Source organism: Schistocerca piceifrons, chromosome 9, assembly GCF_021461385.2.
Source record: "Schistocerca piceifrons isolate TAMUIC-IGC-003096 chromosome 9, iqSchPice1.1, whole genome shotgun sequence".
Taxonomy (NCBI): Eukaryota; Metazoa; Arthropoda; class Insecta; order Orthoptera; family Acrididae; genus Schistocerca; species Schistocerca piceifrons.
In genome coordinates this window covers 141,726,519-141,744,910 of record NC_060146.1, presented here as the reverse complement: position 1 = coordinate 141,744,910, position 18,392 = coordinate 141,726,519, and the positions used below count along the sequence as shown (strand labels likewise).

Genomic DNA, 18,392 nt, shown 5'->3' with positions numbered 1-18,392 from the left:
CTCGACTGCATGGTCATTGTCAAGTTTCCATGTTCAAAAGGTCAGACACAAGACAGTTTCATTAAATATATTCGCAGCCGCGAATATGGACAACGAATATGGAATGACGGCGATGAAAATTTGTGCCAGACCAGGGCTCGAACCCAGATTTCCCGCTTATCGACAGCGCTCGCCTTACCATTAGGCTATCCCTGTACCACGACCAGACCCAAACTTCCACATGTCGCCAACGATGCGTCTACAACCTGTACTCTTATCTCAGTTACGGATATTCCCGTACCGGTGAGACATTTCACTTGAAAGTTGTTTGCCCGATGTCGGCGGATAAGTGAACGACACAAGCACTCCAATATCGTACTTATCAGGCAACACTGGACCGTCGGTTGTCGTATGTCGTGCACGGATAGCCAAGTGGTAAGGCAACGACCGCTCACCATAAGCGGGAAGTCCAGGTTAGAGCCCTGGTTCGTCACAAAAAAAAGTTAAAGTGCGTGTGAAATCTTATGGGACTTAACTGCTAAGGTCATCAGTCCATAAGGTTACACACTACTGAACCTAAATTAGCCTAAGGACAAACTCACACCCCTTGCCCGAGGGAGAACTCGAACCTCCAATGGAACCAGGTTCGTCACACCTCGGTGGCCAGTGTCAGCGGATAACAGACTAACATACACCACTGGCCATTAAAATTGCTACACCACGAAGATGACGTGCTACAGACGCGAAATTTAACCAACAGGAAGAAAATGCTGTGATATGCAAATGATTTTCTTTTCAGAGCATTCACACAAGGTTGGCGCCGATGGCGACACATACAACGTGCTGTCATGAGGAAACTTTACGACAGATTTCTCATACACAAACAGCAGTTGATCGGCGTTGACTGGTGAAACGTTGTTGTGATGCCTCGTGCAAGAAGGAGAAATGCGTACCATCACGTTTCCGACTTTGATAAAGGTCGGATTGTAGCTTATCGCGATTGTGGTTTATCGTCTTGCGACATTGCTGCTCGCGTTGGTCGAGATCCAATGACTGTTAGCAGAATATGGAATCGGTGGGTTCAGGAGGGTAATACGGAACGCCGTGCTGGATCCCGACGGCCTCGTATCAGTAGCAGTCGAGATGACAGGCATCTTATCCGAATGGCTGTAACGGATCGTGCAGCCACGTCCCGATCCCTGAGTCAACAGATGGGGACATTTGCTAGACAACAACCATCTGCACGAACAGTTCGACGGCGTTTGCAGCAGTATGGAGACCGTGGCTGCGGTTACCCCTGACCCTGCATCACAGACAGGAGCGCCTGCGATGGTGTACTCAACGACGAACCTGGGTGCACTAATGGCAAAACGTAATTTTTTCGGATGAATCCAGGTTCTGTTTACAGCATCGTGATGGTCGCATCCGTGTTTGGCGACATCGCGGTGAACGCACATTGGAAGCGTGTATTCGTCATCGCCATACTGGCGTATCACCCGGCGTGAGTGTATGGGGTGGCATTGGTTACACGTCTCGGTCACCTCTTGTTCGCACTGATGGCACTTTGAACAGTGGAAGTTACATTTCAGATGTGTTACGACCCGTGGCTCTACCCTCCATTCGATCCCTGCGAAACCCTACATTTCAGCAGGATAATGCACGACCGCATGTTGCAGGTCCTGTACGGGCCTTTCTGGATACAGAAAATGTTCGACTGCTGCACATTTTCCACATCTCTCACCAATTGAAAACGTCTGGTCAATGGTGGCCGAGCAACTGGCTCCTCGCAATACGCCAGTCACTACTCTTGATGAACTGTGGTATCGTGTTGAAACTGCATGGGCAGCTGTACCTGTACACGCCATCCAAGCTCTGTTTGACTCAATGCCCAGGCGTATCAAGGCCGTTATTACGGCCAGAGGTGGTTGTTCTGGGTACTGATTTCTCAGGATCTATGCACCCAAATTGTGTGAAAATGTAATCACATGTCAGTTCTAGTATAATATATTTGTCCAATGATTACCCCTTTATCATCTGCATTTCTTCCTGGTGTAGCAATTTTAATGGCCAGTATTGTAGATACTGCGATACCGGACTTATTCTCCAACTTTACTTGAAAGTACAGTACGAGTAGAGGCTGTGGACGCATGGTTGACGTCATGTGGAAGTTTAGGTCTGGCTGGGAGTAGTGCACGGACAGTCATGTTCTAAGGCGACCACCCGCGATGAGCCAGAAATCCGGGTTAGGATCCCGGTCCGGCACAAATCTTCACTGTCGTCATTCTGTTCTACGGCTGACTCAAATGGCTCTGAGCACTATGTGACTTAACAGCGGAGGTCGTCAGTCCCCTAGAACTTAGAACTACTTAAACCTAACTAATCTTTAATGACATCACACACAGCCATGCCCGAGGCAGGTTCCGAACCTGCGATCGTAACAGCAGCGCGGTTCCGGACTGAAGCGCCTAGAACCGCTCGGTCACAGCGGCGGGCTTCTACACCTGATGAATGTCCATATTCGTAATCGCGAATACATTTAATGTACTTCATAACAGCTGTAGTCACCACAGTGCCTGTTAGTTTGGGCATGCAAAAATGTCCAAACGAAGTTTGGATCGTAAATCAGAATAACAAAGGCACTACATTATCATATCGGAATAAACATGCGACAAGAAGAGCTTTACAGCTTTGGAGTCGTGTAGAAATTCATTGAGAGAATCGGTAGACGTGTCGTTTTGCAGCATGGAGCGTCAATTTGTATATAAAAGTATTAAGTGTCATTTTGGTTCCATGTGACTACCATAAAAGCACCGATAGGAGAAACTGAAGATTTTAAGGTGTACATCGGTTTGAGACAAGGGGATGTCATTTCACCTATTTTATTTAACCTTGTCCTAGAGAAGATCGATAGAGAATTTTCTAAAACCAGTCCACAGGGGATCCAGCTACAGGATGTGAACATTACAAGACTTGCCTATCCAGATGATGTAGCACTAATAAGTAGTTTCAAAAGAGAATTAATCGTAATGATGCAAAATTACTACAAAATTGCTTAGAAAACAGGATTACAGGTTAATGAAGAAAAGACAGAATACCTGCCCATAAGTAAGAAAACGAGAAAAGTTGCACTTCTGACTGTAGATGGAATCAATTTGAAGACTGTTAACCACTTCAAGTACCTAAGCAGTCTTTTTAGTTATAACAACAGAAAGATATAGAAATAGATGCCCGTTTATCAACAGCAAACAAGACACTTTTTAGTTTCATCAAAATTCTAAGAAAAAGATCACTTAGCGGTAACTTCAAAATCCGCTTATATCAATCGACCATTATACCTGTGATGTTATATGGATATATTTAGAAAGAAAGATGAAGAGAAACAGATAATATTCGAAAGAAAATTGCTAAGGAAAATTTTTGGACCTGTATACGACGAAAATAACATGGGATGGAGAATAAGAAGAAATGAAGAATTAAGAGGGCTGTACAAACACCGTAACATCGTCGAAGTGCTCAAGAGGAGAAGGTTGAATTGGGCAGGCCATATAGTAAGAATGACAGAGAATAGACTACCTAGAATGGCATTCAGCAGAACAATAGATGGAACGAGAGGAAGAGGGAGACCCAGAATCAGATGGGGGGATAACATTCGCGAGGACACAAGTAGGATGAACAGCAGCAGCAACTGGACAAACAGTGGATTGGATAGGCAGAAGTGGAAGAGGCTCATGGAGCAGGTGTATGGTCGATAAGGCCCTTGCCACATGTAAACTAAAAGTAAAGGACTATCATTCGTGATGCGGTAAACATCCCACTGGTTGTCAGTTTCTTCCCACGCTCGTTGCAGCAAATCGGGCGTAGCTTGTGCAACAGTAAATTCGATTTTTGAGGTCGGCTAAATTGTTTGGGAGCGGAGGAACAGACACACGGCCTTTAATGAAACTGCAGAGAAAGAAATTCAGTGGCGTCATGTCTGGGGAGTGAGGTGGCCAAGCCACTGGTCAATCTGTCGACCTGGGAAGCGATTATCGAAGAAACCTCGAACTATCGTGAGGAAACGAGCTGGTGCACCGTCTTGCTGGTAGTTAACCGTCCCATCTCGGCCATATTCATCGATTTGTGGAATTAAAAATTTTTCAAGCATATCCATATACCCAATACCAATGAAGGTTTTCTCCATCAAAAAGAAAGTCATATCTTGTCGAAGTGAGCAACCCATCTCAACAAAGTTCTTGTGCCAAATGTTATTTGGCGTAATCGGTGAGAAATTTATGCCGAGCAGTTGTTTCAGAGTTCGTTTCATCAAACCAAAACACACAGCGAGCATGCTACACACCAGTAAAAACAACCATTTTCACTGTGCACTACGCTGGAGCTCCTAGCGGTGGAATGGGGTGCTGACGCTCTATGTGAATCGAACTCGAGGTTGTTTGCTACAAAAGGACATGCCTACCGATGCTGTAAGTCATCTCAATTAATTTCTGTATCATTCCAAATTCGTTAAATCCGTTTTGACTCATCCTGTATGTTGTCGCAGTAAAAGGAATACAGTACCAACTCGTCGAGAGCGAACATTAAACTCCAGAGGCCAATAAATGGTTCTCGTCAGGTGTCTCACCTCCTCAGAAACAAGCAAGTAAGTAAATGATGTGCATGGCAGCAAGATTTTAATCCATCACTCTCTTTGCACTTAGGAAACGTAAAAAAATTGAACACCTCAAATAAATTCTAATTATCTCTGTGTATGTAAAGGCGTACTAGAGTTTCACTAAACTCATCGTCAACCGCACGAAAAAATATTTGAAACATTATCAGGCGAAGGAACAAATTGACCTTATGAGCGAAAAATGCACACTGGATCGTTTACAAATCGATAGGGAACTAGAGGACGGAGCAAGGCCACTTTCTCTAGGCATCGTAGATTTAGAGAAAACTTTACACTCGCTCGCAGCGAAATTAACGTCACTTAAGATACAAGGTATTGAATCAACTTACATTAGTTTATTGGAGAATATATGTGTCAGTTGTTAAAGTGCCATAAGGCTACTTTAGGCTAGTGGGATATACAGCATTGAAACATTAATTTGGCAAGGGCATTCATGGGCGCCAAATTCGCCTTCAGTTTTCGATTACTGAAACTGATAAATCTAAGATGGAACTTACCTGAACCACCTTCGTTCTGTTGATGACACAGTACTATTAGTTTCTAGCGCAGACAAACTTCAACAGCAAATGGAAAACGTTAATAGTTGAAGCGAGTTTGAAATCGATTACAATAAAATTTAAAAAATGTATAGCCAGAACATACAAGAAAAGTTACATAAATTAGCATCTATGTCATAAGGGCATACTTCTAGTTTTTGCATTTAGGTCAGTTAAAAAGTCATCAGATAGATAGGAAAAGAAACAAAGAGAAGAATAAAAGTGGAGTAGACTGCCCTTTGGTGAAGCATATGTTTTTATTATCGGTCTTTATTTTCATGCAGATATATGTGTGAATAAAAGTAAACTCCGCCCGAACAGGCCATGAAGGGCCAACGGCACCGACTGGCCGCCGTGTCATCCTCAGCGCACAGGCGTCACTGTATGTGGTCAACACACCGCTCTCCCAGCCGCACGTCAGTTTCCGAGACCGGAGCCGCTTCTCAATCAAGTAGCTCCTCAGTTTGCCTCACAAGGGCTGAGTGCACCCCGCTTGCCAACAGCGCTCGGCAGACCAGATGGTCACCCATCCAAGTGCTAGCCCAGCCCGACAGCGCTTAACGTCGGTGATCTGACGGGAACCGGTGTTACCACTGCGGCAAGGCCGTTAGCTGAAAATGTAATTGGGATGGCATAAATGTTAGTTGACTGTAACGACGACGTTGATAAAACCAAAACGATACCAAAATACTCCAATTACCTTTCGTTTGCAAGTTACATAGGGGTGCACTTAACTGTAGTTATACTTTATTAGTATGTAGGGGATCCACCACCCTGCTGGAGCAAATGTAATCTCGATGTGTTGGCCATTTGCTAGAACGACAGTTCACAGGCGCTGCCTGAGACATAAAATATCTTTGCCCCTGTCAGAAGAGAGCTGCAATAGAGCCGCATGTCAGAGCAGTCTCTGCCGCAGTTGCAGTCGTTCGCCGCTACAGGGCAGTTGTAGTCTGTCGCTCGTGCAGCGCAGTTTATAGTTAGTAGTTGTTAAAGTCACAGTGCAGAACAAATTGTAAGATTTTATTGTATGGAACTCAATAATAATTGTGATCAGCTGCAGAGCTAAATGATGCCATGGAATGAGATGATGATGAACAAATGAATAACTGTTAATATAATGAAAAATCAAGTGTAATTAAGACAACCATCTATTGCAAAGTAAATTTCATAATTTTTATTGGTATGCGCGTAGTTAAGTCACTTGTCTGAGATGTGAATATGAATTTGTTTCAATGTTTTTGCCACGCGGGATTAGCCGAGCGGTCAGAGGCGCTGCAGTCATCGTCCGTGCGGCTGATCCCGGTGGAGGTTCGAGTCCTCCCTCGGGCATGGGTGTGTGTATTTGTCCTTAGGATAATTTAGGTTAAGTAGTGTGTAAGCTTAGGGACTGATGACCTTCGCAGTTAAGTCCCATAAGATTTCACACACATTTGAACATTTTTTTTTCAATCTTTTCTTTTGTGATTCGTCAGCACCAGTTGACCCCAGATTTGTAATATATTCAATTTTCCTGTGTAATGGATTCTAGATCTTTATCAATAAAGTAAAAAATTTTCAGAATATAATTGTTTTTACCAGTCAACTATAAAAGTATAATTTACCGTCCGCAGCTCGAGGTCGTGCGGTAGCGTTCTCGCTTCCCGCGTCCGGGTTCCCGGGTTCGATTCCCGGCGGGGTCAGGGATTTACTCTGCCTCGTGATGACTGGGTGTTGTGTGACGTCCTTAGGTTAGTTAGGTTTAAGTAGTTCTAAGTTCTAGGGGATTGATGACCATAGATGTTAAGTCCCATAGTGCTCAGAGCCATCTGAACCATTTTTATAATTTACCCTTAAGTCATTGCCAGTCCCGATCCAGTCATTTATCCAAATTAAAACATTCCAGAATTTTTGTCAGATCATAGTCATGTGTTCTTCAGTAATCAGACGACCAGCTGTGCAGCTGTGTCACTAAGTAAAGTCAGTTTTTCTAATAATGCAGATGTCAGACAAATGCTATCCAGCATTAGTAGACAGGCCAGCATTGCACTAAGCTGTCCCATTTACGAGCAGCTATAGAGGCAGTGTTATCGGGCGACACCATCACGAGGTAAGAATTTTTCAGTTTATTTCTCACGGACGGATTCAGATTGATTTCACAGGGCCATGGCGTAGCGCTGCTTACGTCAAAATTTATCAGTTTTTCATGAATTGAGATTTATCAGTTTTCATACTCTAACATTCTGCGTGGTGTCTGTTTGTTCTAAGTCGTGTCTCCCTACCACTTTCGCGCAACGACACTCTGAGCGTGTTTTTTAGGGAATTGACTAGTTTGAACCTAGGACCTGTTGCTGGTAAGGAGACGCCAGACCACACATGACATGTAGAGTTCAGAAGAGTTCAGTGAGACTAGTGGTGATATAACCAAATACTTAATGATTTCAGCGTCAGCTCCACTGCACTCCCTGTAGAAGAATCTTAATACTAACTAAATTTAGTGGAAGGGGTTCAAGGCTTTCCTATTTTTAGTTAGCTGGTAAAATAACGTCGAAAAAGCAGTTAACTTTACCATTGGAAATTTTATTCTACTCACAAAACATTGTTTATAAATTGCACTATTGATAAAGGGAAATGTTTTAATACAGGATGATAAAAACCAACTGCGTTCAACAAAAATGTGAACGAATATTCCCTGAATGGGTTTCCAAGTTCTACAATGGATCGAAGGATGACCTATGCCATATCACATCTATAATCTAGGTTTAAATTGAGTTTCACAAAAGAGAAAACTATCAAAATCATCGCGTTTCAAATTTTTACGTCAAGTAGCAAATGTGAACACCATGAGATTTAATTGACGATCGACACTAGTATTACGTAAAAAGGGGATGTAACAGATGAGACTTCTGCAGTTCTGAGTGAAGCTTTATGCACTGTTATGCGGCATCGCGTGCGTTCATTACCTTGTCGGTGTTCGTCAGGGGGCGGCGGTCAGCACAGCTCCGCTCACCTCGCCGTCTCGGAAGCAACTCTCTCCTAACTTCTCCTTACTACAATTTACCGAAGTTAGTTTAAAAAAAACTGTCTGGCTGTGTTTTCATCTGACCAATCAGGGTCTCAATGTTAACCTTAAGCTCCACCTACAAAACTTCTGTCTATCCAATGAGAAACGTTATACTATTCATGGTGCGGCAATGTTTTTAATGTTTGCAACGTAACAGAGATGCGTATAGTCTCACGCTAAAACTTGCAGCTCGTGTGGCCCTTTTAGTGTTATCGTAAGATCTATACTGTTCTTCTGGAGGGCTCTATCTTTTAACATGGGCCTGGGCGCTGCTCTTGGCGATCGGCCGGCGATGTGGGTGTCCGTCCCTTATCGTCGGGCCTTCTAGTTTAACACGGCTCCGCTCTCGGCTTCTGTTCTCGTTTCTCCCCTCGGAACTGCGTCTGTTTCACGGTGGGAAGGTATGACATGCATTTAGGCGTTCTTGTGTTAGTCTGTGGTATTCCATTTGCTCACTCGTTACTCGTATTATTTTGGTTAATTTAATGTCACGATTTATTCGGAGCTATGTGACATACTGCTGGATTTGCTTATCATTTCAGGGTTTTCATGGAAGGTGTGGGATTTGCCTGACACCTTACAATACGTCAGAATTAAATTATCCAAATTTAATTAATTTTTATTTCTTATTTATACGGGAAGGTCACAAGCATTCATTGTCAGTCCCCGTTTCGAAATGCCGTTGATTGCAGACTGAGTGATGAGGTTTCAGCCAACAACAGCTGTGTGTATTTTGTCGGTATTTTTAGCCTGGGCTCGTAGAAACAACGGGAAGAGGAAGGAAGGAGCGTAGCATGTTTCATTTAAGCATAGTTTCAGTCTACTTGAAAAAAGAGACAGCATTGGTCGTATATTTTTTACTATTGCAAAATCGATTTTCAGTCACTGAGTGACCATCTTCAGTGCTATATTGTATAACTTAAACTGGGATGCACTGTTGTCACTAAGCTTACAGCAATCACATAGACTATGTGATTGCCGTAAGCTTAGTGACAACAGTGCATCCCAATTTAAGTTATACAATATAGCACTGAAGATGGTCACTCAGTGACAGAAAACCGATTTTGCAATAGTAAAAAATATACGACCAATACTGTCTCTTTTTTCAAGTATACCTGTTATCTGGTCGTAGTGCACAAGACAACATGGAGTCGCCAATCAATAGTTTCAGTCTGTCACAAGCTGGAAGAACGAGTGTAGTTAGTGCGTGTGGCCATTGTAATCCATATTCATCGGAAATGCGTAAAAAATACTGACAGTTTTTGCTACGTTTGCGGACAGGTCACACTGAAATCGCAAAGAAGGCCATAACTTGATATATTAGGAAGGTGTACAAGACTGTACTTCGGCTGTGAAATCGGGGACCAGGACAAATTCTGGGCTCCTCATGTATGTTGCATATGTTTGTCTCGAGTCTCCATTCCTGGTTGAACCGTAAAATATCTCCGATGGGCTTTGCTATAGCCTTGATCTAGCAAGAATCATCAAACCATGTGAATGACAGTTACTTTTGTACGACACCTTCATTAACACAAGGTATTTCCTAGAAGAAAAAGTCTTCCTTGATATATCCTAACAAACTGTCGGCCTTGCGGCCATTGCCTCACGGAGACGAACTGCCTGTTCCTGTACCACCGAAGTGTGATAGCCACGAGGGCTATGGTGAAACTACTGCTGCACCATCACCTACAAAATCCAGTTCTGCGAAAGCTCCTGATTTTGTCTGTAGTGATGTGTGTATAGGGATTCACAAAATATCACAATGAGAACTTAAATACCTGATGAGAAATCTATAATTGCCGAAAGTTAAAGCTGAACTTCTTCCAATAAATCTGTAGCATGAATTAGCAAACTAGTGTTTAGTAGTATTAGCTGAAAACAGTCCTGGTTGCAATTTTACTTTTTTTTATTTATCAACTACGCGTTTCACCTTATTTAGGCAGCTTCAGGCTGATATTAATTTGGTATCTCTTAGGACGATCCTAAGAGATATGATGCTGGCAACAATCAGAGCAAAATGCCTCGGACCTTTGGAGGTGACGGAGTCCCACCTCTAACTGACAAACCAGGGACTCCTAAGATACGAATTGGCAAACAAATGGTAATGAGATGGGGAGCTATTAATATCAATGGGGGCTACTGTGGGAAGAAGGTAGAGCTGGCAGAGGCTGCAAGTAAGATGGGGCTGGACGTTTTAGCTGTTAGTCGGGCAAGGGGTGAGAAAGAAGAGGCAGTGGGAGAATACAAGGTCTACCTGTCAGGAGTCAAAGCAGGAATAGCACAATGGGGTGTAGGGCTTTACATCAGGAAAGAAATGCAATAAGGTATGTAAACGAACGACTGATGTGGATAGATTTGACAGTGTCTAGCAAGAAAATTAGGATTGTGTCAGTATATTCGCATTGTGAAGGGACAGATCAAGATAAGATGGATAGTTTTTATGAGGCACTCAGTGGTGTAGTTGTTAGACTAAAGGACAAGGACAGTGTTCTGCTCATGGGTGATTTTAATGCCAGGATTGGAAATCGAACAGAAGGGTATCAAAAGGTTATGGGTAAATTTGGAGAGGATATTGAGGCCAACAGGAACGGGAAACAACTCTTGGATTTCTGTGCCAGTATGGGCTTAGTAATCACAAACTCCTTTTTTAAACATAAGAACATTCACCAGTATACTTGGGAAGGCAGGCGAACCAGATCTGTCATTGACTGTATAATAACAGATCAGGAACTCAGGAAGGCTGTGAGGGACACACGTGTATTCAGGGGATTCCTTGATGACACTGATCATTATTTAATCTGCAGTGAAACTGGGACTGTGAGGCCGAAAGTGCAGGAGGTCAGGTCCATATGTAGGAGGACAAGAGTGGAGAAACTTCAGGATAAGGAAATCAGGCACAAGTACATAACAGCGATCTCAGAAAGGTACCAGTTAGTTGAATGTAGTCAATTACAGTCATTGGAAAAGGAATGGACAAGGTACAGGGACACAGTACTAGAAGTGGCTAAAGAATGTCTTGGAACAGTAGTGTGTAAAAGTGGGATGAAGCAAACAGCTTGGTGGAATGACATAGTCAAGGCAGCCTGTAAAAGGAAAAAGAAGGCGTATCAAAAATGGCTACATACTAGGACTCAGGTAGACAGAGAAAGTTATGTTGAAGAAAGAAACAAAGCCAAACAGATAATTGCAGCATCCAAGAAGAAATCTTGGGAAGACTTTGGAAACAGGTTGGAGACTATGGGTCAAGCTGCTGGAAAACCATTCTGGAGTGTAATTAGCAGTCTTCGAAAGGGAGGTAAGAAGGAAATGACAAGTATTTTGGACAGGTCAGGAAAGCTGCTGATGAATCCTGTGGATGCCTTGGGCAGATGGAGGGAATATTTTGAAGAGTTGCTCAATGTAGGTGAAAATACGATCAGTAATGCTTCAGATTTCGAGGTAGAATGGGATAGGAATGATGATGGAAATAGGATCACATTTGAGGAAGTGGAGAAAATGGTCAATAGATTGCAGTGCAATAAAGCAGCTGGGGTGGATGAAATTAAGTCGGAACTCATCAAATACAGTGGAATGTCAGGTCTTAAATGGCTACACAGGATAATTGAAATGGCCTGGGAGTCGGGGCAGGTTCCATCAGACTGGACAAAAGCAGTAATCACACCAATCTTTAAACATGGAAACAGAAAAGATTGTAACAACTACAGAGGTATCTCTTTAATCAGCGTTGTGGGTAAAATCTTCTCAGGTATTGTTGAAAGGAAAATGCGAGTATTAGTTGAGGACCAATTGGATGAAAATCAGTGTGGGTTTAGGCCACTTAGAGGTTGTCAGGACCAGATCTTTAGCTTGCGGCAAATAATGAAGAAGTGTTATGAGTGGAACAGGGAATTGTATCTATGCTTTATAGATCTAGAAAAGGCATATGACCAGGTTCCTAGGAGGAAGTTATTGTCTGTTCTACGAGATTATGGAATAGGAGGCAAACTTTTGCAAGCAATTAAAGGTCCATACATGGATAGTCAGGCAGCAGTTAGAGTTGACGGTAAATTGAGTTCATGGTTCAGAGTAGTTTCAGGGGTAAGACAAGGCTGCAACCTGGCTCCACTGTTGTTCATATTATTTATGGATCATATGTTGAAAACAATAGACTGGCTGGGTGAGATTAAGATATGTGAACACAAAATAAGCAGTCTTGGATATGCGGATGACTTAGTTGTGATGGCAGATTCGATTGAAAGTTTGCAAAGTAATATTTCAGAGCTAGATCAGAAATGTAAGGACTATGGTATGAAGATTAGCATCTCCAAAACGAAAGTAATGTCAGTGGGAAAGAAATATAAACGGATTGAGTGCCAAATAGGAGGAACAAAGTTAGAACAGGTGGACGGTTTCAAGTACTTATGATGCATATTCTCACAGGATGGCAACATAGTGAAAGAACTGGAAGCGAGGTGTAGCAAAGCTAATGCAGTGAGCGCTCAGCTACGATCTACTCTCTTCTGCAAGAAGGAAGTCAGTACCAAGACTAAGTTATCTGTGCACCGTTCAATCTTTCGACCAACTTTGTTGTATGGGAGCGATAGCTGGGTGGATTCAGGTTACCTTATCAACAAGGTTGAGGTTACGGATATGAAAGTAGCTAGGATGATTGCAGGTACTAGTAGATGGGAACAATGACAGGAGGGTGTCCACAATGAGGAAATCAAAGAAAAACTGGGAATGCTATAGATGTAGCAGTCAGGGCGAACAGGCTTAGATGGTGGGGTCATGTTACACGCATGGGAGAAGCAAGGTTACCCTAGAGACTCATGGGCTCAGCAGTAGAGGGTAGGAGGAGTCGGGGCAGACCAAGGAGAAGGTACCTGGATTCGGTTAAGAATGATTTTGAAGTAATAGGTTTAACATCAGAAGAGGCACCAATCTTACCACTGAATAGGGGATCATGGAGGAATTCTATAAGGGGGGCTATGCTCCAGACTGAACGTTGCAAGGCATAATCAGTCTTAAATGATGATGATGATTAGGATGATCCTTTAGACAGTGTAGCTAATGGGCATCGTCGAGTACATCAGGCCAACATCGCCTTCGTTAACCTCATAAATACTTTCTAGATGCAATATTTACTGAGGTTAACGAAGGCGATGTTGGCCTGATGTACTTGACGAAGCCCTTTAGCTACACTGTCTAAAGAATCGTCCTAGAAATACCAAATTAAGATCAGTCTGAAGGTGCCTAAATAAGGTAAAACGCGTAGTTGACAAAAAAAACAAACTAAAATTGTAACCAAGACTGTTTTCATTTAATACTAAAGCTGAAGGTTGACATCAAGACTACAACGTTGTAATTGTCTTGATAAGGCGGTAAACTTGACTCTGTTGCATAGCCGCCATACGCCATTCTTTCCATTTTTCGAAAGTGAAAAGAACTTGGTATTTCGTAGCAATGTAGTGGAACTAATGACAGATATAGGCATTGGCTATACGAGTTACCAGTACAGGTTGTTCATAGACTTCTCCAAAGTAAATCTTAGCTGCGTGCTACCGCATAATGGCAACATGTTACCAACGATTCCTATTGGATATGCACTTTACGTGAAAGAAATGTATAATAAAGAATTTCTATTTCGATTGAATTATGATAAATTTAAATGTCAGATTTCCGGGGATTTGGAAGTCATAGGCTTATTAGTTGGGCAACAACACGGCTACTCCAAATTCTATTACTTCATCTGGCTCTGGGATAGCTGGACCAAAGGACTTCATTATAAAAAGAAAGACTGGCCTAAGCGTCAGTCACTTGAACAGAATCTCACAACGTTATGCGCGAAGCACTTGTCATATCGAAGAGCATAATTCTTCCTGCTCTTCATGTGAAATTGGGCCTAATGAAAAACTTTGTTAAGGCCATGGACAAAAATGGGGAAGCATTTCTCTATTTGCGCGAGCAATTTCCATGTCTTAGAGAGGCGAAAATAAAAGAGGAGATTTTCGTGGGCACCGACATACGCAAACCGTACAAAGATGAGCATTTGAACACCACCCTGACAGCTGATGAAAAGTTTGCTTGAGATGCCTTTCTTTCAAGGGTCAACAAACTTTCTAGAAAACACGAGGACAGGAAACTATAAGAATCTTGTGGCAAATTTTCTGCACTGCTATATTCGAATGGGTGCAATAATGTCCTTAAAGCTACATTTCCTAGATTGGACTTTTTTCCTGACAACTGTGGTGCTGCAACCGACGAGCATGGAGAACGCTTCGACCAGCAAATTTTGGATTTGGAAACCAGGGAAAGCGGAGTGCATCAGTGTTAGCCGATTACTCTGTTGACACCGTGGTGGCCAGCGGTTCTAGGCCTTCAGTCTGGAACCGCCCGACCGTTGCGGTCGCAGGTTCGAATCTTGCCTCGGGCATGGATGTGTGTGATTTCCTTAGGTTAGTTAGGTTTAAGTAGTTCTAACTTCTAGGGAACTGATGTTAAGTCCCATAGTGCTCAGAGCCATTTGGACCATTTTTGAAATATACAGGATGTAAAGCATTTAAACCGACAAACTCTGGGAGGTTGTAGGGGACATCAAAACAAATATTTTTCCGTAATGTCATTTTTTCCTATGAGGAGTATTTAAACCAGTAGAGGAACTGTGCTCTGGGTGGATAATCAACTGGTTCCAGGTTGTGGAGACACTGTGAGTGAAATGGACCTAACAATTGCTCTCGAAGGACTGTTCTAACATTAGTCTGATTCGTCCCCATGTTACGTGCAATTGCACGAGTGCTGATTGAAGGATCCCGTTCCACATGCTGCAAGACAGCTGCCTCAAATTGCAGCGTTCTTACCGTGCGACGGCGTCCCTGTCCAGGCAATCTGCTAAATAACCCGGTCTCACGCAGACGTTGGTACACAGCAGGAAAGGTCGTATGACGCGGGATGCGGCGATTAGGATATTGTTGTTGATAAACCTGCTGTGCAGCTCGCCCGTTACGGTGCGCTACGCAGTACGCACCAACCATATCAGTGTACTCACTACAGGTGTATCGCTCCATTAGTAAACAGAGATAATGCACTACTATATTGGTAGACAGCAGTTGTCTACAACTGAAGAGCGTAATACGCCCTCTAGCAACTGAAGATGGTAATACGGCCTCTAACAACTGAAGAGCGTAATACGCCCTGCACCGGTCTACATAATCCTCATAGGAAAAAATGACATTAGGGAAAAATACTTGTTTTCATGTCCTCTGCAACCTCCCAGAGTTTGTCGGTTTAAATAGTTTTCACCCTGTATGCATAAGCTTATACAGACAATAATGTATGATGACTTTAAAGTGAGAGATAATCTTGCATTTTCATTAACAGTTTCGTTAACAGCACACCCGAAAATATTAACATCACCTATCTTCAAGTTGCAGAAAAAAAGGGAAACTTTGTTCAGTAGTGTTATCGTTTACTCTGTAGATAACTGACCCTTGTAGATCTAGCTGGAAAGTGTTTTGCAAAAATATAATTAAAGATTCGTATGCAGAAGGCTACGTGCCGCATTATCGAGTTCCGCGGCATGCTGCTCATCCCGCCTGCCCAGCTGGTCACAGCTGCGCTTGAGAGTCTCACATCCAGTCATGCACTGATCAGCCAGAACATTATGACCGGCCACCTGATAGCCGGTAAACGTCACTGCGACTTACTGAAAGTTGTGAGTGATGTTTAACATCTGTGAGACTCTGCACAAATGGACTATAAGACAGCTGTAAGTACAAGTTCTTCCAAATTTCGCCACTAACTGCATATAAAAATCGATAACTAACTAGACATTGCGCGTTTTTAATATATTGCAGTAAATTCAAAAAAACAAAGTACAGCCGCACACACCGAAAACACTGCGAAAAAATGGCATAGTACAAAGAAATACACACTTGAAAATGGGAATCATTTTCCGAAGTGGGCCGTGTAAAACATAAATAAAAGAAAAAAATGTTTCAAATGGCTCTGAGCACTATGGGACTTAACAGCTGTGGTCATCAGTCCCCTGGAACTTAGAACTACTTAAACCTAACTAACCTAAGAACATCACACACATCCATGCCCGAGGCAGGATTCGAACCTGCGACCGTAGCAGTCGCGAGGTTCCGGACTGCGCGCCTATAACCGCGAGACCACCGCGGCCGTCTAAATAAAAGAAATCGTGACTGCTACCAGAAAGTTATTTATAACCAAACCAATTGTTTTCACAGTCGCAAGCTTTCAAGAAAATCATTTATAATGGATAAAATCAGCTTTTAGTTTGTTTTGCCGAGAAAAAAAACGGTAAGCGAAATAACTGAGCAACGAATTGTCGTTAAGTTTCACCTGGAACTTTGAAAAACTGCTACTGAAATTTGTCTTTTACTAAAAAAAAAACGCGTCCAGCCAAAACGGCTTATCACGAAAGTGAGTTTTTGATTCGTTCAAGCGTTTCCAAGATGGCCGAAAAGACGTTGAAGGTGTTTCATCTACGGGACGCCCTTCACCACCAAAAACGGACGAAAATATCGTAAAACTAGGTAATCTGATTCGATACAACCGCCGGCTGAGTACTCGATCGATTGCTGGAAGTGTAGGAATTGACAAAGAATGCTTAACGCATGTTTTTCATAAGCAGTTTAACATGATAAAATTGTATGCGAAAATAATGCAGAAAATTATCACGATCGACCAGAAAGAAGCTCGTGAATAGTCTGCAGTGACAATTTGAATACCGCTGAAAACAGTCCTCATTTCTTGGAAATAGTGATGACAAGTGATGAAAGTCGGTATTTCACCTATGATCCAGAAAGTACGTCCCAATACTTGCGCTGGAAGAGCACAAATCGAGCGACAGCGGAAAAAGCCCGAATAAGCAAATCAAGATGAAAAGCGATGGTTGTTGTTTTTTTCGATATTCATGTGTATCTTCACAGACTATTAATCAACGTTACTACCTTGAGGTTCTTCCTAATCTCCGCGAGGAAATAAGAATAAAACGACCCGGATTGTGGAAGAACAATCATGGATTCTGCATCAAGACAACTCACGAACGCATTCCGTATTCTATGAGAAGAGGTTTCTAGCGAGGTATAGAATCCCAGGGTAAGACCACCCATCTTACTGCCTGCCCGGTTAGCCGTGCGGTGTAACGCACTGCTTTCCGGGAGGGAAGGCGTGCCGGTCCCCGGCACGAATTCGCCCGGTGGATTAATGTCGAGGTCCGGTGTACCGGCAAGTCTGTGGACGGTTTTTAAGGCGGTTCTCCACCTGCCTCGGCGAATGCAGGCTGGTCCCCCTTATTCCGCCTCAGTTAGACTATGTCGGCGATTGCTGCGCAAACACTTTCTCCTCGTACGCGTACACCATAATTACTCTAACAAGCAAACATTGGTTTACACTCGTCTGGTGTGAGACGTTCCCGAGGGGGGGGGGGGGGGGAGGGGGGGGGGGGGGGTTCACTGGAGGCCGAACCGCACAATAACCCTGGGTTGGCTGTGGGGTGTTGTGGGGTTGTGAACCACTGAGGACTACGGCGGGGATGAAGTCTCTCCGTCGTTTCTAGGTCCCGAGTTCCATACAATGCAATACAGTACCCATTTTATTCACCTGTAACAACTGTACCACTAGTACTCAAGGTGAAATCCGGAATAAAAGTAACAAGATTTCAGTGCGTTGGAGCAATGAGTCGAAAAGCGGCACGCGTAATCAAGGACCTCACAGAGGAAAACTTCCAGCAGTTTCTATCAATGAAAAATTCGAGTGGAGCTTTGTAGTGATAGAGGAAGGACAGTAACTAAATACCGGGTGATCAAAAAGTCAGCATAAATTTGAAAACTGAATAAATCACGGAATAATGTAGATAGAGAGGTACAAATTGACACTCATGCTTGGAATGACGTGGGGTTTTATTAGAACCAAAAAAATACAAAAGTTCAAAAAAATGTCCGACAGATGGCGCTTCATCTGATCAGAATTGCAATAATTAGCATAACAAAGTAAGACAAAGCAAAGATGATGTTCTTTACAGGAAATGCTCAATATGTCCACCATCATTCCTCAACAATAGCTGTAGTCGAGGAATAATGTTGTGAACAGCACTGTAAAGCACGTCCGGAGTTATGGTGAGGCATTGGCGTCGGATGTTGTCTTTCAGCATCCCTAGAGATGTCGG

At 43.0% G+C, this 18,392-nt stretch overlaps 1 pseudogene; it reads right to left on the bottom strand.

Moving 5' to 3' along the window:
- Positions 1–5,675: 5,675 nt before the first annotated feature.
- On the bottom strand, positions 5,676–5,793 carry LOC124717589 (annotated as a pseudogene).
- Between the last annotated feature and the right edge of the window lie 12,599 nt (positions 5,794–18,392).